Source organism: Ahaetulla prasina, chromosome 2 (assembly GCF_028640845.1).
Source record: "Ahaetulla prasina isolate Xishuangbanna chromosome 2, ASM2864084v1, whole genome shotgun sequence".
NCBI classification, from domain to species: Eukaryota; Metazoa; Chordata; class Lepidosauria; order Squamata; family Colubridae; genus Ahaetulla; species Ahaetulla prasina.
The window spans coordinates 28,552,425-28,572,542 of NC_080540.1; the positions used below are offsets into that span (position 1 = coordinate 28,552,425).

A 20,118-nucleotide genomic window follows, 5' to 3' on the forward strand; every position below is an offset into this window, starting at 1 on the left:
CCAGGTGGGAAGTGGGGCATCACAATACTGGCAGCTCTGCAAGAGACGAGAGATCTTTTTCTTTTGCGAGCTTCTGTTTCCCTGCAAACAATGGTGAGAAACGCCATGGAGAAACGTGGTGGAGCTGAGCTGGGGCGATGGCACACATGTCCACAGAGAGGACTCTGAGCGCCACCTCTGGCACTTGTGCCATAGGTTCGCTACCACTGTCATAATTTTTTTTTTTTTTGCGTTTATATCCCGCGCTTCTCCGAAGACTCAGGGCGGCTTACACTGTGTTAAGCAATAGTCTTCATCCATTTGTATATTATATACAAAGTCAACTTTTATTGCCCCCAACAATCTGGGTCCTCATTTTACCTACCTTATAAAGGATGGAAGGCTGAGTCAACCTTGGGCCTGGTGGGACTTGAACCTGCAGTAATTGCAAGCGGCTGCTGTTAATAACAGACTGTCTTACCAGTCTGAGCCACCAGAGGCATGTGACATGTGTTGCTCTGTTTTCTCTTACATATAGTTACAAAAGTAGACATACTGTACAAGCTTTCTATGAGCTTTCCTAATACAGTATAACTATCATTTCAGCCAATGCTTTTGTGAGCTTTATTAAACTTTAATATATATAATAACAGAGTTGGAAGGGACCTTGGAGGCCTTCTAGTCCAACCCCTCGGCCCAGGCAGGAAACCCTACACCATCTCAGACAGATGGCTATCCAACATCTTCTTAAAAATTTCCAGTGTTGGAGCATTCACAACTTCTGCAGGCAAGTTGTTCCACTGATTAATTGTTCTAACTGTCAGGAAATTTCTCCTTAGTTCTAAGTTGCTTCTTTCCTTGATCAGTTTCCACCCGTTGCTTCTTGTTCTCAACTTTTTCTCAATATAAGACACAAAAATAAAGACTGTAGAAAAACAGGAGAGGTAAAAGTAGGAAAGTGAGAAAAGAAGGGAGATAAAGGGAGGGGGAAAGAAAGAGAGAGAGAGAGAGAGAGAGAGAGAGAGAGAGAGAAAGAAAGAAAGAAAGAAAGAAAGAAAGAAAGAAAGAAAGAAAGAAAGAAAGAAAGAAAGAAAGAAAGAAAGAAAGAAAGAAAGAAAGAAAGAAAGAAAGAAAGAAAGAAAGAAAGAAAGAAAGAAAGAAAGAAAGAGAAAGGCAGACTTCCAACTTTTTTGGTGCAGTAAAATTCAGGTAGTCCTCAACTTACAACAGTTCATTTAGTAGAATAGAATAGAATTCTATTTAGTAGAGTATTAGAATTTAGTAGAGTAGAATAGAATTCTACTAAATAGTAGATTTGAAAGGGACCTTGGAGATCTTCTTCTTTTTTTTTTTTTTTTTGCATTTATATCTTGCCCTTCTCCAAAGGCTTACACTATGTTAGCAATAGTTCAACCCCCTGCTCAGGCAGGAAACCTGATACCATTTCAGATAAATGGTTGTGCGATCTCATGTGTGTGTGTGTGTGTGTGTGTTGTATATGTGTGTTATTTATTTATTTATTTATTTATTTATTTATTTATTTATTTATTTATTCGAATTTTTATACCGCCCTATCTCCCGAAGGACTCAGGGCGGTGTACAGCCAAATAAAAACATAAGAATAATACAAATAAAAACAACAATTAAAAAACTTATTAATTAGGCCGAAATTAAAATATCACTAAAATAGTATAAAACCCCATTAAAACTAAATTTAAAACTAAAAACCCTAGGCTAGCCCTGCGCAAATAAATAGATGTGTCTTAAGCTCGCGGTTATGTATGTGTATGAGAAAATATATATTCTTTTGAGAGCAATCACCAGAATTTCATTTTTAATGTGGGCCAGTGTGCTCACAAACATGATTGGTATATCTGTGTGTGTCTGTGTGTGTGTGTGAGAGGCAGACTTTGTTCCCTTGTGTAATGGCTAAGTGGAAAGAAGCTGTGAAGCAGGGGATATGAAAGTTTCCCAAATTCTTTGCCTGTTTTGACTTGCATTCCTGTACTGTCTCCCACAGTGCTGTTTTTGTTAGTCTGGACTATTTTTTTTTTCCTTTCATGAGAAAAAAAAAAAGAATTAAGCCGTTCCGCTTTCTCCCTGCTACCCATCACCATCTTGCCATCTTCTCCCATTAGTGAATCTATCATTTTCTTGATTTTCTTCTTATGCCTTAAAAAACTAAATGAAACTTGTTATGTTTGGCTTTTTTTTTTTTGCAAGTCTTAGTTCATTTCGAACTTTTAACTTTTCTGACTCCAACCTTGCAGATTTCAGATATTTGTTGGTTATTTTATTCGTGTTTATATGCCCTTCTTTCCGTTTTTCATACTTGTCCTTTTTGTTCCTCAATTATTTATTTTTATTTATTTATTTTATTTATTAGATTTTTATACCGCCCACTGGTTCCACAGTAATGCACCATGTATTGTCGTCTGCGCATGCCTCTCACGCATCGTGGATTGGGTTGGGGGGCGCCGGCTACCAGCTCTGCTTGTCTGTTACATCTGGGTGGTGTGGGGGGAGATGCACAAACTATTCTGGGACGAGGCTCTTTTGTTTGCGGTCGCACTATAGCGCTATTTAGTTTCACTTACGTAACGTGAACTAAATTTATGCGTGGACAATACAAATAGTATATTTTTCCAAAAATATACCCTTGGCTTTGCACTCTGGCCAAGGAAACTGTGGCTCTTGGGAAAGACGGGGAGGTCTTGCATTGTGATTAATTGTTTGGTTATTTCATCAGCCTTCCTCCGGATCTATCAAATTAAAGAAAAAGTAACTGCCTCCCAGCTGTGGCAAAAGAACAAATTGTTTCAGGGGGAGTAGGAAAATGACCAACTTTGTTTAGATTACATGGACTTTCAGCCAAAAGTCTGGCAGCTGTTGGCGTCCTTCCTGATCACTGTTTAAATTCTTTCATTGCTCCTACTTTAAAGAGACTAGATGTATCTATCAGATGTAACCACTTTTATTCTGGTGGTGAGAAGGCCCACTGGAATTGAGCAGTCAATAAATTTAAATAAATCCAACATGATCATCAAAAAGCCATTAAAGACACCACGGATGCTATACATACCAGATTAGATGCTGCGAAGAATAGAATATCTCATTAGCTGAAATTATCAGTGGACTTCCGTGTATTAAAGGCTAACATCTGATTTGAAAGACAATCATAACAAACAATATTGGCTTGTCAAAAAGAAAAAGAAAACCCAGAAAGTAGAATACTTCAACTTGGAAAAATGCAATTCTTTTCATCCACTTTTGATTATGTGTGCAGAATTTAGTGCAAAGATCTATCTACTCTGAGAGCTACCCATGCATGAGGAGTTCTAATAGAACAGAAGTTATTTTATTCTGGCTCCTAATGATCAGTAGTAAAACAACCATCTCTACATTTATTTATTTAAAGCCATGATGTAGATTGTGTGCATGAGTACGTGTGGAAGGCAGCAAAATCCCTTCCACTTGCACATTCTGTCCATACATAAATATATATGTGGTGTTTTGACCCAGAAAAGAAACCATCCCATAAGCAAGATTTCCTTGTACAAAGCTCACTGGGCAGTAAATGCCCCCCTCCATGTTGAACGGACAGTGCTGTGCCTCGCTCGCTCCCCCCGCCGCAGCCGGGCCCCTCTTATCTCCTGCCAGACGCTGATAGTACAGGAGAATGTCCTGGCATGCCTCCAGCCCCCAGCCCTGGCACCATGCCCGGACAGGCCGAGCAAGACGAATGGCCTGACGTGCCTCCAGCCCCCAGTCCTGGCACCATGCCCAGACAAACGGAGCAACTAGACCCCTCCCTCACAGCATCTGAGCCTGAAGAATGTGAAGCCAGTCATGAGCTAAAATTACTAACAGCTGGAGGCTGGAGAGATCCTCGCTTCCGGAGAATAGAGAGGCGACGTCAGCAAAAGGAAGGGAGGGGCAGGCCTGGATAAGTGCTGAGTCATGGAGCCACACCCCATGGCCTATATAAAGGATCTGCTTTCTGGCATTCTCTGAGTCAGGCAAAGTCTAACTTGGATTGCTGAAGTCACATCCTGGTCTCCTGCCTGCCCTGAGGACTCTGATAGGACTTTGGGAAAGCTGCAGAGGCTTTGCAGCCATGCTTGATACGGACTTCCCCGACCCGGCCGTCAGAGGAGGAGTGGGACACGACAGACAGTCTCCTCCTCAAATAACCTGGAAAAATGGAAGGCGGAGAAAATAATAACAGGTAGTACGAATAGTGCTACTACTTGAAAAAAACATTTTTCATCAGGGACAAAAAGAGGACAAAATCAAGAATGGTTAAAAGCATTTTCATCTGTGAAAAATCGCTGTTTGCTTTGGAAGATTTTTGGCAGTTAAAAGTCCATCTTAAAAAGGAATTGATGAAAACTGCACTTTAGTCTATGATCTCTCGATTGGCAATCCATGTTTTTGAGTCAGTCCTTACACCTGATGCCTCCCTGCAGTTTTTTTGATGGCTATATTTATGAGGGCTGCGGCGTCCTAGGATCATGGGATCAGCTTTTGCTACCTTCTGACAAGCAAAATCAATGGGCCTCTGGTGGCTTAGACTGCTAAGACAGTCTGTTATTAACACAGCTGCTTGCAATTACTGCAGGTTCAAGTCCCACCAGGCCCAAGGTTGACTCAGCCTTCCATCTTTTATAAGGTAGGTAAAATGAGGACCCAGATTGTTGGGGGCAATAAGTTGACTTTGTATATAATATACAAATGGATGAAGACTATTGCTTAACACAGTGTAAGCCGCCCTGAGTCTTCGGAGAAGGGCGGGATATAAATGCAAATTTAAAAAAATGGGAAATCCAGATTCACTTAACAACCATGTTACTTGCTTAACAAATGCAATGGTTCACTTAACAACTGTGGCAAGAAAAGTTGTAAAAGGGAGCAAATTCACTTAACAAATGTTTCACTTGACAACATAGATTTTGGGATCCATTGTGGTTGTAACTTGAGGACTGCCTGTAAAGAGAACAGGCTCTTCTTTCTACAAGATCCATGCTCGAGGGAAAGCAGGTATGCAAGTCTAGGTCACAAGTTTCCTCCATTTCTTTTGGTGTGATTGTCAAGAGGATCTTTGCACACATGGCCATTATTTCCCCTCTGTTTTAACAGACTTTTATATATGTCATGTTTTTTCCTAGATATCATCACACGCTCTTTTTGTACAGCACTTAAGCCTGTTCTTTGTGGAAGTTATTAAATCATGTGAAAATTATTAAATCATACCCCTCCAGAAAGACCGCCAAATTTGGTTCCTTCCATAAAAAAGTAATTCGTTTAGTAAATCTTCCACTGAATCTCGATTTTTCTTGGATATGGGATCACTTTGGAATCACACAAATGTGGGTCTAGAAGGGACCACAAGGAATAACCACTACAATTCTCTCCAATGCCTTGGAAAACCAGCTAACCCCCCAGCCCTACAAGAAATGATTGCCCGACCTTTGGAAAATCTCCAGAAATGGAGAACCCACAACTTCCACAAGTAGACTGCACCATTGTTGTACAAATCTTACCATTAGGAAGTTTTTTTTCTTAAACGGGTTTAGGACTTTTTGCCTCCTACCCTTGGCCATGCCTGCTTCTCTGGTGCGCTGCTTAGAGAGTCCAAGCAGTGGCTTGTTAAGCGCGCTGGGAGCTGTGGTGTCAGCTCCGCGCTTGTTGTGTCTTGCCCGCTCTCACCGCAGCCGGGGTCTTCTTATCTGCTTCCGAATGCTGAGGAATGTCCTAGTATGCCTCCCGGCCCCAGCCCTGGCTCCATGCCCAGACAGGCTGAGGAGGAAGGGGCACCTCCTGGCCCCAGCCCTGGCTCCATGCCCAGACAGGCTGCGGAGGAGGGAGCACCTCCCGGCCCCAGCCCTGGCTCCATGCCCAGGCAAATGGAGCAACTAGACCCCTCCCCCTCCCCCACAGCATGTGAGCCTGAGGGAGGTCAATTACCAACAGCTGCCGACTGGAGTGACCCTCACTTCAGAAGAATTGATAGGCGGCGGCGTCAGAAGGAAGGGAGGGGCAGGCCTGGATAAGTGCTGAGTCATGGAGCCACACCCCATGGCCTATATAAAGGATCTGTTTTCTGGCATTCTCTGAGTCAGGCAAAGTCTAAACATATCTTGCTGAAGTCACTTTCTGGTCTCCTGCCTGCCCTGAGGACTTTGCTAGGACTTTGGCAGAGCTGCAGAGGCACGCCTGATTTGGATTTCCCTGACCCGGCCGTCAGCGGAGGAGTGAGACACGACAGCGCTGTTCCTTTGAAGTTTTTAGGAGCGAAAGGAGCCGTGGATCTTGTAGAAAGAAGGCGCTAATACAGCGCCCTCCCCGCCTCCATTCGGCCTGATTCTTCATCTGACGGTTAAAGTGAAGCTTAAATTTGGCAACGTGACTCCAGTGCCTTCCACAGTTCTAACTCCTCACCTTGTTGACAGTTTGGCACGTGACAGCACCGGCTATCGCCTCAGCGCCTCAGCGAGGCTGGACAGTTCATTGGAATTTACAGGGCTGTGGTGTCAGTTCTCAATTACTGATTTATTATTAAATTTCTGTGGCTGCGCTATAGAAACTGGGGTGACCGGTTCAGCGCCAATACTAATTTATTTATTTTATTTATTTATTTATCGTATTTGTATACCGCCCTATCTCCCTAGGGACTCAGGGCGGTTCACAGGCAAATAAAAAGGTACATATAAATACAAGATAAAATATCAATTAAAAAACTTATTCTACACAGTCAAATAATTAAAAAAGAACAATATAAATAATAAAACCCATTAAAACAAATATAAACTTAAAATCTAGTCCAGTCCTGCGCAGATGAATAAATATGTTTTAAGCTCGCGGTGGAAGGTTCGGAGGTCCGGAAGTTGACGAAGTCCTGGGGGGAGTTCGTTCCAGAGGGTGGGAGCCCCCACAGAGAAGGCCCTTCCCCTGGGTGTCGCCAAACGACACTGTCTAGCAGACGGCACCCTGAGGAATCCCTCTCTGTGAGAGCGCACGGGTCGGTGAGAGGTATTCGGTAGCAGCAGGCGGTCCCGTAAGTAGCCCGGCCCTATGCCATGGAGCGCTTTAAAGATAGTTACCAAAACCTTGAAGCGCACCCGGAAGGCCACAGGTAGCCAGTGCAGTCTGCGCAGGAGAGGTGTCACATGGAAGCCACGAGGGGCTCCCTCTATCACCCGCGCAGCCACATTCTGAACTAACTGGAGCCTCCGGATGCCCTTCAAGGGGAGCCCCATGTAGAGAGCATTGCAGTAATCCAGACGAGACATCACGAGGGCGTGAGTGACCGTGCATAGGGCATCCCGGTTTAGAAAGGGGCGCAACTGGCGAACCAGGCGAACCTGGTAAAAAGCTCTCCTGGAGACGGCCGTCAAATGATCTTCAAAAGACAGCCGTTCATCCAGGAGGCCGCCCAAGTTGCGCACCCTCTCCATCGGGGCCAATGTCTCGCCCCCAACAGTCAGCCGAGGACTCAGCTGACTGTACCGGGATGCCGGCATCCACAGCCACTCTGTCTTGGAGGGATATCCTCAGGGATTGCTTCTTGTTTGGCACTCAACGAACTGTGGTGTCAGTTCAGTGTCACTTTGACCTGTCAGGAGTAACAAGCACTTTAGGAACCTTTTTGCAGTTCTGTGCACATTGACATCTGGGTAAGGGGACGAGGTGTCGGATCCCTAATTCCCAATTTGCTGGAAGTGATTGACATTCGTGCAGCCGTGGTGTCAACTGCAAGTCATATAATTTATTTATTTCTTGCATGCCCAGCAATTGTTTTATTGTACTCCTTGACTGTGGTGTCAATTCTTGCATATTTCCTGATACCCTTAGCATCTGCTTCTGTGCAAAGCACATTAAGCATGGCTGAACGCAGTCGCTCTCCTTCTCGTGATTCATCCACCAGTAAGGATGCAGGAAGGTCTCATTCCAGATCCAGGAAATCTAGGTCTCAACCATGAAAGTCAGCCACTACTTCAGCTGCATCAGAAAAGGATGCTCAAAGACGTCAACGTGCTTTGGACAAACAGTTAGCCCAGAAAAGGGCAGAACAACGCGAAGGTTTGCAATCTGTTCAAATTAATAGAAAATCTTCAGCCAACAGCAGAGCTTTTCTCCTCGACTGACACCCCCTCCCCCACTCATTTGTCACGGCCAGTCGGCCACGGCCTCTCTGTCCCACACACTTCGGCACGGCCCATTCGACACCACAGTTAGTCCCAGGCTTTTCGCCTCCTGGGACAGTTAGCGCCAGCCAATCGGCTAGTTGCCAATGCTGGCAGACAGAAGCTGGCTTCATTCAAAGGAGTTTTTGTTTGGGATGGGTAGCCTAGCCTTAGAAAGAAAGAGGGAAGGAGGAAGGGAAGGGAGAGAGAGAGAGAGGAAGGGAGAGAGGGAGAGGGAGAGAGACAAAAAAGAAAGAAAGAAAGAAAGAAAGAAAGAAAGAAAGAAAGAAAGAAAGAAAGAAAGAAAGAAAGAAAGAAAGAAAGAAAGAAAGAAAGAGAAGGGAGGGAAGAAGGGAGAGAAAAAGGAGAGGAAGGAAGGACCACAAATCCTGGCACTAGACGCAGCTTCAGTAGATGCTTTAAAACAGGACAGCAATCCAGGGCTGGAAGGGACTTCGGAGGTCATCCAATCCAATCCCCTCCTCCAGCAGGAGACCTTATATCATCTTGATATAATTAGATGTGCCTCTAACACAGAGGAGAAATTCCCAGAAAAGGGAAGGAGTTTACTAGGCGAGGCTGCCATGCAGAGAAAGGCAGAGATAGTCCTCGATTTATGACAACAATTGAGTCCAAATTTTGGTTGCTAAGCAAGAGCAACAGTTCTTGCTTAGTTTCCTCCCTGCACAGATCCTTTCATGACGAGTAAGATGTTATTTCCCAGTAAAACTATATCCCTATCTCATGCATTATATGGATTTTCTTTAGCATGATTCTTTTGTGAGTAAATGTCTTGTGATTGTTAAAGCTTTCTTCACACTACATGCATTTATATGGTCTCTCCTTCATGTGGATCCTTTTATGAGAATTAAGTGGCCCACTTTGAGTAAAGCTTTTTCCACACTCTGTACATTTATATGGTCTCTCCCCTGTATGGATTCTTTCATGATTAATAAGAGCACTTTTCTGAATAAATTGCTTTCCACACTCCATGCACTTGTACGGTCTCTCCCCGGTGTGGATCCTTTCATGATGAATAAGATCTCTCCTCCAGTTAAAGCTTTTTCCACACTCCAAACATTTATATGGTTTCTCCACTGAGTGGGTCTTTTTATGAGAATAAAGATGTCCTGTCCAAGCAAAGCTTTTTCCACACTCTGTGCATTTATATGGTTTCTCCCCTGTATGAATTGTTTGGTGTCGAGTAAGACATCCTTTCTGAGCAAAACTCTTTCCACACTCCAAGCATTGATATGGTCTCTCCCCGGTGTGGATCCTTTTATGCCCTTTCCAAACAAAGCCTTTTCCGCACTCCATGCATTTGTATGGCCTCTCTCCAGTGTGGATCAGCTTATGATGAATAAGTTCCGTGTTCCAACAAAAGCTTTTTCCACACTCCATGCATTTATATGGTTTTTCTCCCGTGTGCACCCTTTGGTGTAAAGTAAGGTGCGAGTTGTCAATAAAGCTCTTTCCACACTCCATGCATTTATATGGTCTCTCTCTTGTGTGGATCCTTTTATGAGATTTAAGGTTTCCTTTCTGAGTGAAGCTCTTTCCACATTCCAAGCATTTATACGGTTTGTCTGTTGTATGTATCGTTTGATGTCGAGTAAGTTCACTGTTGTAAAAAAAGCTCTTTCCACATTCCAGGCATTCATATGGTCTGTCCATGGTGTGAATCTTTGATGGGAAATAATATCACTACTCTCAGTGAATCTCTTTCCACACTCCTTGCAACTATATGATTTTTCAATGTTGTGGATCCGCTGATGGTGAGTCAGATTTTGCCTTGTAATGTAGCCCTTTCCACATTCTGTGCATTTATATGATCTCTCTTCCAAGTGGATCCTTTCATGACCAGTTAGACATCCTTTCCGAGCAAAGCTCTTTCCACATTCCAAGCATGTATATGGTTTCTCCCCAGTGTGGATTCTCTTATGATGAATAAGTTCCGAGTTCCGACGAAAGCTTTTTCCGCACTCCATGCATTTATAAGGTCTTTCCCCTGTGTGAATTGGACAATAAGGGGCCATTTGTCAATAAAGCTCTTTCCACACTCCATGCACTTATAAGGTTTCTCTCCTCTATGGATCCTTTTATGAGAATTAAGTTTTCCTTTCTGAGTGAAGCTCTTTCCACACTCCAAGCATTTATATGGTTTATCTACTCTGTGGAATCTTTGATGTTGAGTAAGATCTCTGTTGACAATAAAGTCCTTTCCACCTTCTAGGTGTTTATATGGATTGTCCTCTGTGTGGATCCTTTGATGGGAAGTAATATCACTGCTCTCAGTGAACATCTTTCCACACTCCTTGCAACTATATGGTTTTTTATTTTTGTGGATCTGCTGATGGCAAGTCAGATTACAGTTTGTACTGAAGGCTTTTCCACATTCGGTGCATTTATAAGGTCTAGCCCCTGTGTGGGTCCTTTCATGACAAACAAGATGTCCTTTCTGAGTAAAAGTCTTTCCACACTCTGTGCATTTATATGGTTTCTTTCCTATGTGGATCCTCTGATGATGGTAAAGATTGCTCTTGTTACTGAAGCTCTTCCCACACTTCATGCATAGTTTCATCTTTTTGCTTAGACTGAAATCCCGTTCATATTTTCCAATTGTATGTGATGTGTGTTTGCTATGCAGTATTTTAGGCAAAGTAAAAGAGAAAGAATGGCTCTTTGCAGATACTGCCCTTTGTAGTGTCAATAACCTCGGCTGCTTGTCGTTCTCATTCTCCATCTTATCACAGTCACCATCACCTGCTTGTAAAAAAAAACAGGAATTCTCATTAGAATTTATGATGGCAAAGGGGGTCTCAAAAATATACCTATCTGAGCATCAAGCTTGGCACCAGCCATGTGTCACACTTGGAGGTGTTGGATACAAATTTTTATCCAGGAGACTCTAATGGTATCCAAGGGATTTTTCAGGCCAAAAACTTTGCTGTTGATAGGTCTATCTGCCCAGGCATTTCCGTTTGAGCATCTAAGGCCTTCCCCAAAGCCGTAGTGAGCATTTCTGCCAAGGCCTTAGTTCTAGAAGAGTGGCTATGGTGACAACCTTGGACAAAGTTGCCCAAAAAGTGCCTTGGCTGATTTGTCATTCAGGGTGGCCCTGGCAGTGCAGAATCAAGGGGAAGCATATGGGCTTCTTAGCGGCCAGGACTCCTCCACTGGGTATTAGCTACACACTAAACATTTTAAATAAATAAATAAATAAATAAATAAATAAATAAATAAATAAATAAATAGCGTTCTGTGCGCCTTTGGCATTGAGTCATGCTGCCACATGACCACGGTGATGTCTTCGGACAGCGCTGGCTCTTCGGCTTTGAAACGGAGATGAGCACCGCCCCCTAGAGCCGGCAACGACTAGCACGTATGTGCGAGGGGAACCGTTACCTTTACCTAAACATTTTGACCCAGAAATTCCTGAAATTAGGAAGGGTTTTAAAATTAGTGGCCAGGTAGAGTATTATGCAACTGAGTGCAGGTATCTTCCTGTTTACCTGCCACTGAAAACACCTTTCCCAATAAATGAGAAACAAAGAGAATACTTACCCAGAGCAGCCATATTCCTAGAAACCTCCAACATGACTTCCCTGTATAAGGCCTTCTGGCCAGAATCCAGCAGTGCCCACTCCTCCTCTTTGAAGTCCACAGCCACCTCGTCAAAGAGAGCAAAATCCTAGAAAACAAAAATTTTCTCTTATGGAGACTTCCGGGTGGCTCCACCTCTTCGCTGAGCCCTAATTAAAGGGGCTCCGCACTGAACATCGTAAAAGCCAGGAAAAGCCGGCTTTAATCTTTTTCCCTGGATGAAAGGGGGAAGATAAGAGCGCAGGAAATGTTGGTAGACCTCCCCAGAGGCTTTGTTTTAATTAAGCAGAGCCTCGAAGGGTTGACGGGTCCCATAAATATTCCTGCCATCTCCGACTTCAGTGCGTGTCTGCAAAAGCAGGAAAAGAAGAAGGTGTCCATCTCTGCTAATTGTCTTATCTTTATGGATCTCTTTAAGCAGACGGAATGAGTGCAAGCGGACGATTATTGGATTGCAAGTATTTTTGATTTCCGGACTTCTACCTTTTAAAAAAGAGAATTTTTTTTCCTTTGTTTTAATTGACTCTTAAAGATGGCGCCTGAGCAGGAGTGAAAATGACGAATAAGAAGATAAGAAAAGTTATGTGTAGATTTTAATGAAGTGAACTGAGCTCTCCTATACTTAAAGGGAAAAGAAGTTTCTAGACTTATATTTTGTGAATTTTAAAACTGAAATGGCTACTAAACCACCTAAGACTGGGGGCAGAAGGGTTCTGAACCAGCTTTAGAAGATCTGATTAAAGAGCAAGGAAAGTGTCTGAAGAAAGGTTTAAGGAGATTATGGATAATAATGAGAAAATAAGAGAAGAAATAAAGAGAATAATAAAAAATAAGAAGATATCTTGATGGCTTTTCAAGGTTTGGCAAAAGACTGGAGGTGGTGGAGGAGGAGGTGCAAGAAATTGTTCAGTCAAATCAACAAATAGAAAATAGAATGGGGAATGCAAATCAAATTGGATAAAAATGAAGATCAAGTGGTGGTGATGCAGTATAGAATGATGGAAGGAGCTCTGAGAATTAGGGGTTTGAATGAGGAAAAGGGGAAGATTTAAAAATTTTATCAGAAGCTCTGGCTGAATTTATTGAACTTGATCCACAAGAGGTTGCTTATCAAATTGACAAAATTTATAGAGTTAATTCTTGGATTGCTAGGCAAAAGAAACTTCCTAGAGACATTGTGGTTTATTTTTGAAAAGAACAGTGAGGAATCAAATTTTGCAAGTTGCTTTTCAGAAAAACTTGAAAATAGGGAACAGGAGTTGAAGGTTTTGAAGAGATCCTCCCAAGATGTTAAGGGATAGAAAAGACTTTACATTTTTACACAAGAACTTAAGAAATACCAGATTCAATTTAGATGGGAGGTTCCAGTTGGCTTGACAGTGTATTATCAGGAAGAAGATATCGTATTGACACAGTGCTTAAGGCCAAAGATTTTCTTTCTACAGTGCTGAAATTTGAAATAGAAATAATAGAAAAAGAATTCAAGAGACTCAAATGGGTGTGGAAGCTGAGGTGATTCCAGTGATGTTACCATCAGAGGAACAACCACAAGAACAAAGACTGACGAGGAGCCCTTAAGCGTAAAGAAAAGGAGCAACAAACTCAAAGTAAAGTTCAGGACTCTGCTACAGAAGCGGTGGGAGGAGCACGGCCGAAGATACGGGAGGCGATCTTCAGTTGATTGCCCAAAGGCTTCAGCAACCCAGTAATGGCAAATAAAATCTTGACTTGGAATGTCAATGGTTTGAACTCAGCTCAGAAGAGAAGAAAAATATTTCATTATTTGAAACAATTTAAAATGATGTTATTTGCTTACAAGAAGCATATTAAATTATCAGATCAAAAGTACCTAATAAACTCAAAGTTAGGTAAACATTTTGTTGCTTCAGCTTTGGAGAAAAACATGGCATAGTGGTTTATTTGAGAAAAGATATACCAGCCAAGTTAATAGAGGCAGATATTTATGGAAGATATATTGCTATTGAACTTACAATAGAAACAAAAAGGACTCTCTTGCTTGGTATATATGCACCCAACCAGCAACAAGAAAAATTTTATAGAATGTTATATGATAAGTTGACTCTATGGGATTATAAATCGTGTATTATATTGGGAGATTGGAATGGAGTAATAGATACACGAAAGGACAAGAGAACTTCTTCCAAGAAGATACCTGCACATGCAAAGCTGCCTAAATCCTTTTTTGATATGATAGAAGATTTTGAGTTAAGAGATGTATGGAGACTGCGGAATTTGGAGGAAAGAGACTATACTTTTTTCTCTGATAGGCATCAATCCTTCTCACGTATTGATTTTATTTTAATTTCTAATGATTTGCTTTTTAGGGTGAAGAAAACTAAGATATTTCCAAGATGTTTGTCTGATCATAGTCCTGTTTGGATGGAATTGCAATATGGAAAAGAGGGTAGAAGAACTTGGAGATTAAATGAAAATTTGTTTAGATATCAGGATAATGTAAATCAATGTAAAAAGCAGATGAAAGAATTTTTTGATTATAATTTGAATAATGAAACATCGATAGAAATGGTTTGGGACTGCAGTAAAGCTTTTATGAGAGGTGTATTAATATATCTTAATAATAGACAGAGAAATAAGCAACAAAGACAGCGTAGGTATTTAGAAGAGAAATTTATAAGAAACAACAATTATTAATACATAATCCACATGATCAAAAACTTAAAGATGCAATAAAGTTACTACAGAATCAATTTAATATGATAATGGCTGATCAGGTGGCAACAAATATACAATATGCCAAACATAATACTTTTTGTAATGCAAATAGACCTGGTAGGTGGTTAGCATACACTTTAAGGAAAAGACAAAAACAACGTACTATAGAAAAAATAGAATATAAAGGTAAAGAGAGATATCAACAGGATAAAATTAAAAAAGCTTTTTAGAATATTATACAAATTTATATCTTAAAGATAATATATTGAATAGGGATATTGATAATTATTTGAAGGAATATAAGGTTAAAAATTTAACTTTAGAACAAATGGATGAATTGAATCGGCCTATAACCTCGGAAGAAATTATTTTGGTAATTAAACAGTTAAAATGGGAAAACTCCTGGTACGGATGGGCTTACAGTTAGTTATTATAGGAATTTACAGGATGAGATGTTAGGTCCACTTAAGGAATTATTTAATCAGATACAACTAGGAGAATTCCCCTCATGGAGAACCTCTTTATTTCATTGATACCAAAGAGGAACAGGATTGTTCTAAACCTGGGAATTATAGGCCAATCTCACTTTTAAATAATGATTATAAGATTTTGTTAAAATAATAGCTAATAGATTAATGTTGATTCTGCAGCGAAGAATTCATAATGATCAATCTGGATTTATAAAAGGGAGACAGATGAGGAATAATGTTAGGCAGATTGTTAATTTACTGGAGTACTTAGAAAAGAAAAATTTTATTCCAGCAGCATTTATTTTCTCGATGCAGAGAAAGCTTTTGATCGATTGCATTGGGATTTTTTATTTAAATTAATAGAAAAGATGCAATTTGGAGATGGTTTTTTAAGAATAATTAGGGCAATTTATGGAGAGCAAACAGCACAGATTATAATCAATGGTAGCTTAACAGAACCTTTTAAGATTGCGAAAGGAACAAGACAGGGATGTCCTTTATCACCATTATTGTTTATTTTAACTCTAGAACCATTATTGGATAAAATACGAGAAGTAAAGGAGATAGAGGAATTAGAGTTAGACAGTATGAATATAAGTTAAGAGCTTTTGCAGATGATTTGGTGATTACTTTAACAAACCCTATAAATTCTAGTAAATCTTTGTTGGAAATAATTGATCAATATGGGAATGTCTCAGGGTTTAAGGTAAATCAGAGAAAGACAAGAGTGATAATAAAAAATATGACCAGACAACAGAAAGAAAAACTAGAGGAAGTAACAGGATTTGAAATTGTAAAGAAGGTTAAGTACTTAGGGTTTATATTACGTCATCAAATGTGAAATTGTATAAGAATAACTATGAGGTTTTATGGCAAAAGTTCAGAAGGAGTTGATTGTTTGGAAAAATTGCAATTATCTTTGCTGGGAGAATTGCTGCTATTAAAATGAATGTTTTACCTAGATTTTATTCCTCTTTCAGATGATACCAATAATTAAGAAAGATAAGAATCTTGAGGAATGGCAGAAGGAATTAACAAATTTATATGGGAAGGTAAAAAGCTAGGGTTAAAATGAAAATAATTCAAGATTCTCGGAAAGGGAGGTTTAAAATGCCTAATTTTAAATTATATTATGAAGCAGCTGCTCTCTCTGCAATAAGTGATTGGTTTAATTTAACAGAGGACAGAATTTTGAATATAGAAGGTTATGATTTGTTATATGGATGGCATGCATATTTAATTTATGACAAAAAGTGGATAAGGCCTTTAAAATCATGTGCTAAGAAATGCCCTTCTGCGTGTTTGGAAAAAATACTCTTATAAACTAAATTATAAGGTTCCTATATGGGCATGTCCTAGACATACAGTAGAAAATATAAACATAGAACAGAAGCAGGAAATGATTACATATAAAGATCTTTTGTATACTGAAAGAGGTAATTTGCAGTTAAAATCTCTGCAAGTATTAAGAGAGGAAGGGAAAAATTATACTTGGTTTCAATATGAGCAATTACGTGCTAGATGGAAGGGAGATCAGGAAATTGGTATAGAGCAGAACGAGGAAATTTGGTAAAGCAAATTAGAAATCAGTCTCAGGAGCACATAAAGAGATTGTATAATGTGTTACTTGAAATAGATTCTGAAAGGGACTTGGTAAAGGACTGTATGATAAAGTGGGCAAAAAATTTTCAGGAGCCAATATTATTGGAAACGTGGGAAAGAATTTGGGTTAGAAATGTTAAATTCACATGAGCACAGAATCTGAGGAAAATTTTATAAAATGTTTTATAGATGGCATCTAGATCCTAAAAATTATCGTGTATGTATCCAGAAATGCAAGCAAAATGTTGGAGATGTAATTGTGATGACGCTACATATTTTCACATTTGGTGGACTTGTAAGGACATAAAGGCCTTTTGGATAATAATTTGGTGGATTTTACAAAATGTTCTGAAAAAGAAGATAAAGTTCCTGCCATAATTTTTCTTGTTGGGAATTATTACGGATTGTACAGTAATTGAGACTAAATTGATTTTAGATCTAATAACTGCAGCAAGATTACTAATAGGACAATATTGGAAGAAAAAAGTAGTACCAACAATACAAGAATGGATATTGAAAGTTGCCAATTTGGCTGAGATGGCGAAGATATCAGCCTTTTGAAAGACAATGCAAGAAAGATACTTAAAGGAATGGAAAAATGGATTGACTATATTCAACGTAGATATCAGACTAAGAGTTATCAGACTGTTTTGAATGATTATGATGTATTATGTTTGATTGCTTTGGGGAAGTTAGGAATTGATGATTGTAGGGTATAATTAAGTTGGGACGAAAATTTTTAGCATATGTTTGTTTTACTTTTAACTATACCTTGTGCTTGTTCCGGGAAGTCGGGGGAGGGGGTTGCGAAGGGAGGGGAGGAGGGGGAAAGGGGAAAAATTTTGTAAAACTTTTTGAATTAAAAAAAAAAAAATTTTCTCTTATGTTTTCTTTCGTACTTTCAAAACAGAAAACCGAGCTTTGCAAGAGACCATATAGATTATTTTTTCTAGGACATAGGCCCTGCAGGTCTACATGTAATCTTTAGGGCTGAGAAATCCCTGTCCATCTCCTTTATCCTGTTTTTGTAAAGATAGAAAACCCAGCTTAGATGCATCCAAGTTGTAGAATGGCACCCCTTGGGGAACCCCTCACTGGGCTGAAATAACTCATCAAGGTTTTGGACAGGGGAGTCCCCTGGCCTCAACCCCCTTGATCAGCAAAATACTAATTTCATAGAAAACAGGACATAGCTACTGAAAATCTCTTTCCTGGACTATTTTAAAATGCTAGAAATGAGCCTGGAAATCTCAGATTATCAGCCTTACTGTTACACCCGCTTAGCATTGATGTACACGTTTTTACACAGGAAATCCGTCCTTCATGTGATTTATTTTTAAGAGTATATGCTGGCATATTTCTGAAGGAGTTTTTACATTTGCTGTTGTTTCATTTCATGGCTTTTATATTTCAACTGGTTTTCAAAATTCTTTTAAAAGATATTAAGAAATATTCAACTTTTGCAACCCTTTGCTTGTATCCCCAGAACAATCTTGAAAGTTTGGAGGGCCTCTGGTGGCTCAGACTGTTAAGACTGGGCCGTGATAGCTCAGGCTGGTAAGAAGCCTGTTATTAGAACACAGTAGCCTGCAATTACTGCAGGTTCAAGCCCGGCCCAAGGTTGACTCAGCCTTCCATCCTTTATAAGGTAGGTAAAATGAGGACCCAGATTGTTGGGGGGGCAATAAGTTGACTTTGTAAATATACAAATAGAATGAGACTATTGCCTTATACACTGTAAGCCGCCCTGAGTCTTCGGAGAAGGGCGGGATATAAATGTAAATAAATAAAAAAAAAAGTCTGGTATTAACAGCAGCTGCTTGCAATTACTGCAGGTTCAAGTCCCACCAGGTCCAAGGTTGACTCAGCCTTCCATCCTTTATAAGGTAGGTAAAATGAGGACCCAGATTGTTGGGGGCAATAAGTTGACTTTGTATATAATATACAAATGGATGAAGACTATTGCTTGACATAGTGTAAGCCGCCCTGAGTCTTCAGAGAAGGGCGGGATATAAATGCAAATTAAAAAAAGAAAGTTGAATAAGTGGAATTCCTTGGATCATTTTATGGAGACACCATGTTCACCACTCATAATATGATTGTCAAAGTAGCTCATGAACTGACTGAGCTACTTAAACTTCTTACAAGAAACTCACTTACCTGACAAGGTATCCCCCGTTGGATCCTCCTAAAAGGAAGCTCTTCAGGACTGGATCGATCTCCTCTTCCCTGGAGTTCTGCTGAGATCTCCCTCATGAATGGCTCCTGCAACTGAAAAAACAGCCTGATTTATGATCCACTTTCAAATAACAGTAAACACGTTAGTTCCCTTGCCGTACCTTTTTCATCTCCAATAGTACTTTTCCAACCCGAATCAAAATGAAAGAATTTGAGAACTCCTGTTCTGTGGCTAGCTGTTATTTCTGGATAAATGCCAATCACTTTTGAGAAATACTTCATTGCTTCTTTTTATTTCCTCATTTCCTTCTGATCAGGAGCTGCTTCTTTATTTTTGCCCCTTCATTGACAAGTGTGGCCTTTCACTCTATATGGATATAGTTATGCCTTTTTATATTTTGCTACACAAATATTTTTTTTAGATTTAAGGACTTTTATTTCTAGAGCAAGACAGGATCAATCTCTTCTGTTATGTATTTGAATTATTGGAGGGAAATTTGGGCAGGAAAAAGCACATTTCTGATTGGCTGAAGCCCCAGCCAAAATACTATATAAGGAGGACTGTTTGCTAGTTGCTTTTGCTGGGTTCTCGCAATAAACTTAAGAGCTGTTGTCACCAATGACTGCCTCTTGCCTCCTCATTACCCAAACTTAGCAGGCCCTGTGCTAATTGTACAGGTATCTGATGTGATGGTAACATGTCCAGAAGAAGTGCATATGGAATAGGATCAAATATGAGAAAACTCAGAAGCCTCAAAAGTCAACTTTTGTAGGGTATCAAAAGGCCTTTTAAGAGACTGAAGCACTTCAAATTCATGTGAAGTCCAGGCAAGATTCCCCCTTTTTAAAAATCTGGTACTTTCACAAATTTCTCTAGCGGGTACTGTGGCTGATGGAGTTTCTTTCCTTGCTGCCCAATCAGAGTAATGGGATCCCTCCATTGGCACATAAACAAGACTGGAAAACGGAATAGGAACATATCAGAAGAAACACAAAGCCCAAATCGGAAACACTACAATTTCCAGTTCTACTTCCCTAGTTAACTTTTTAATGGTCAGTTTATGTATCTCTGATGAGAATATCTCAGGATATCCTTGACCTTTTCCTGAAATTGATCTGAATTGATTGGGGGACCATGTCCTGTAGTGCAAAATAAAAGCTTGCATTGCTTCATGATGGCCTTCGTTGTGAAAACTTTTCATGAGCAAGTGTTTCATTCCGTTCTAGATCTCCAAATGCTTCAGGAATTTCTGTATTAATGTCTTTAGTAAAAGGATCATTTCTTTGCAGGAATTACTGACCTATGACTCCAGGCCTCTGTCGGCATTATCTGTCCTGATGCACCTGCTGGTAGTTTTCTTTCAGAAACTTTAGTGCCATGTCTGACCAACCTTCTGTCTATCTTC

General features: G+C 40.2%; 1 pseudogene; it reads right to left on the reverse strand.

The window, feature by feature from the left end:
• Positions 1-7,561: 7,561 nt before the first annotated feature.
• Positions 7,562-20,118, reverse strand: part of LOC131191788 (zinc finger protein 850-like) — a 42,366-nt pseudogene continuing 29,809 nt past the window's right edge.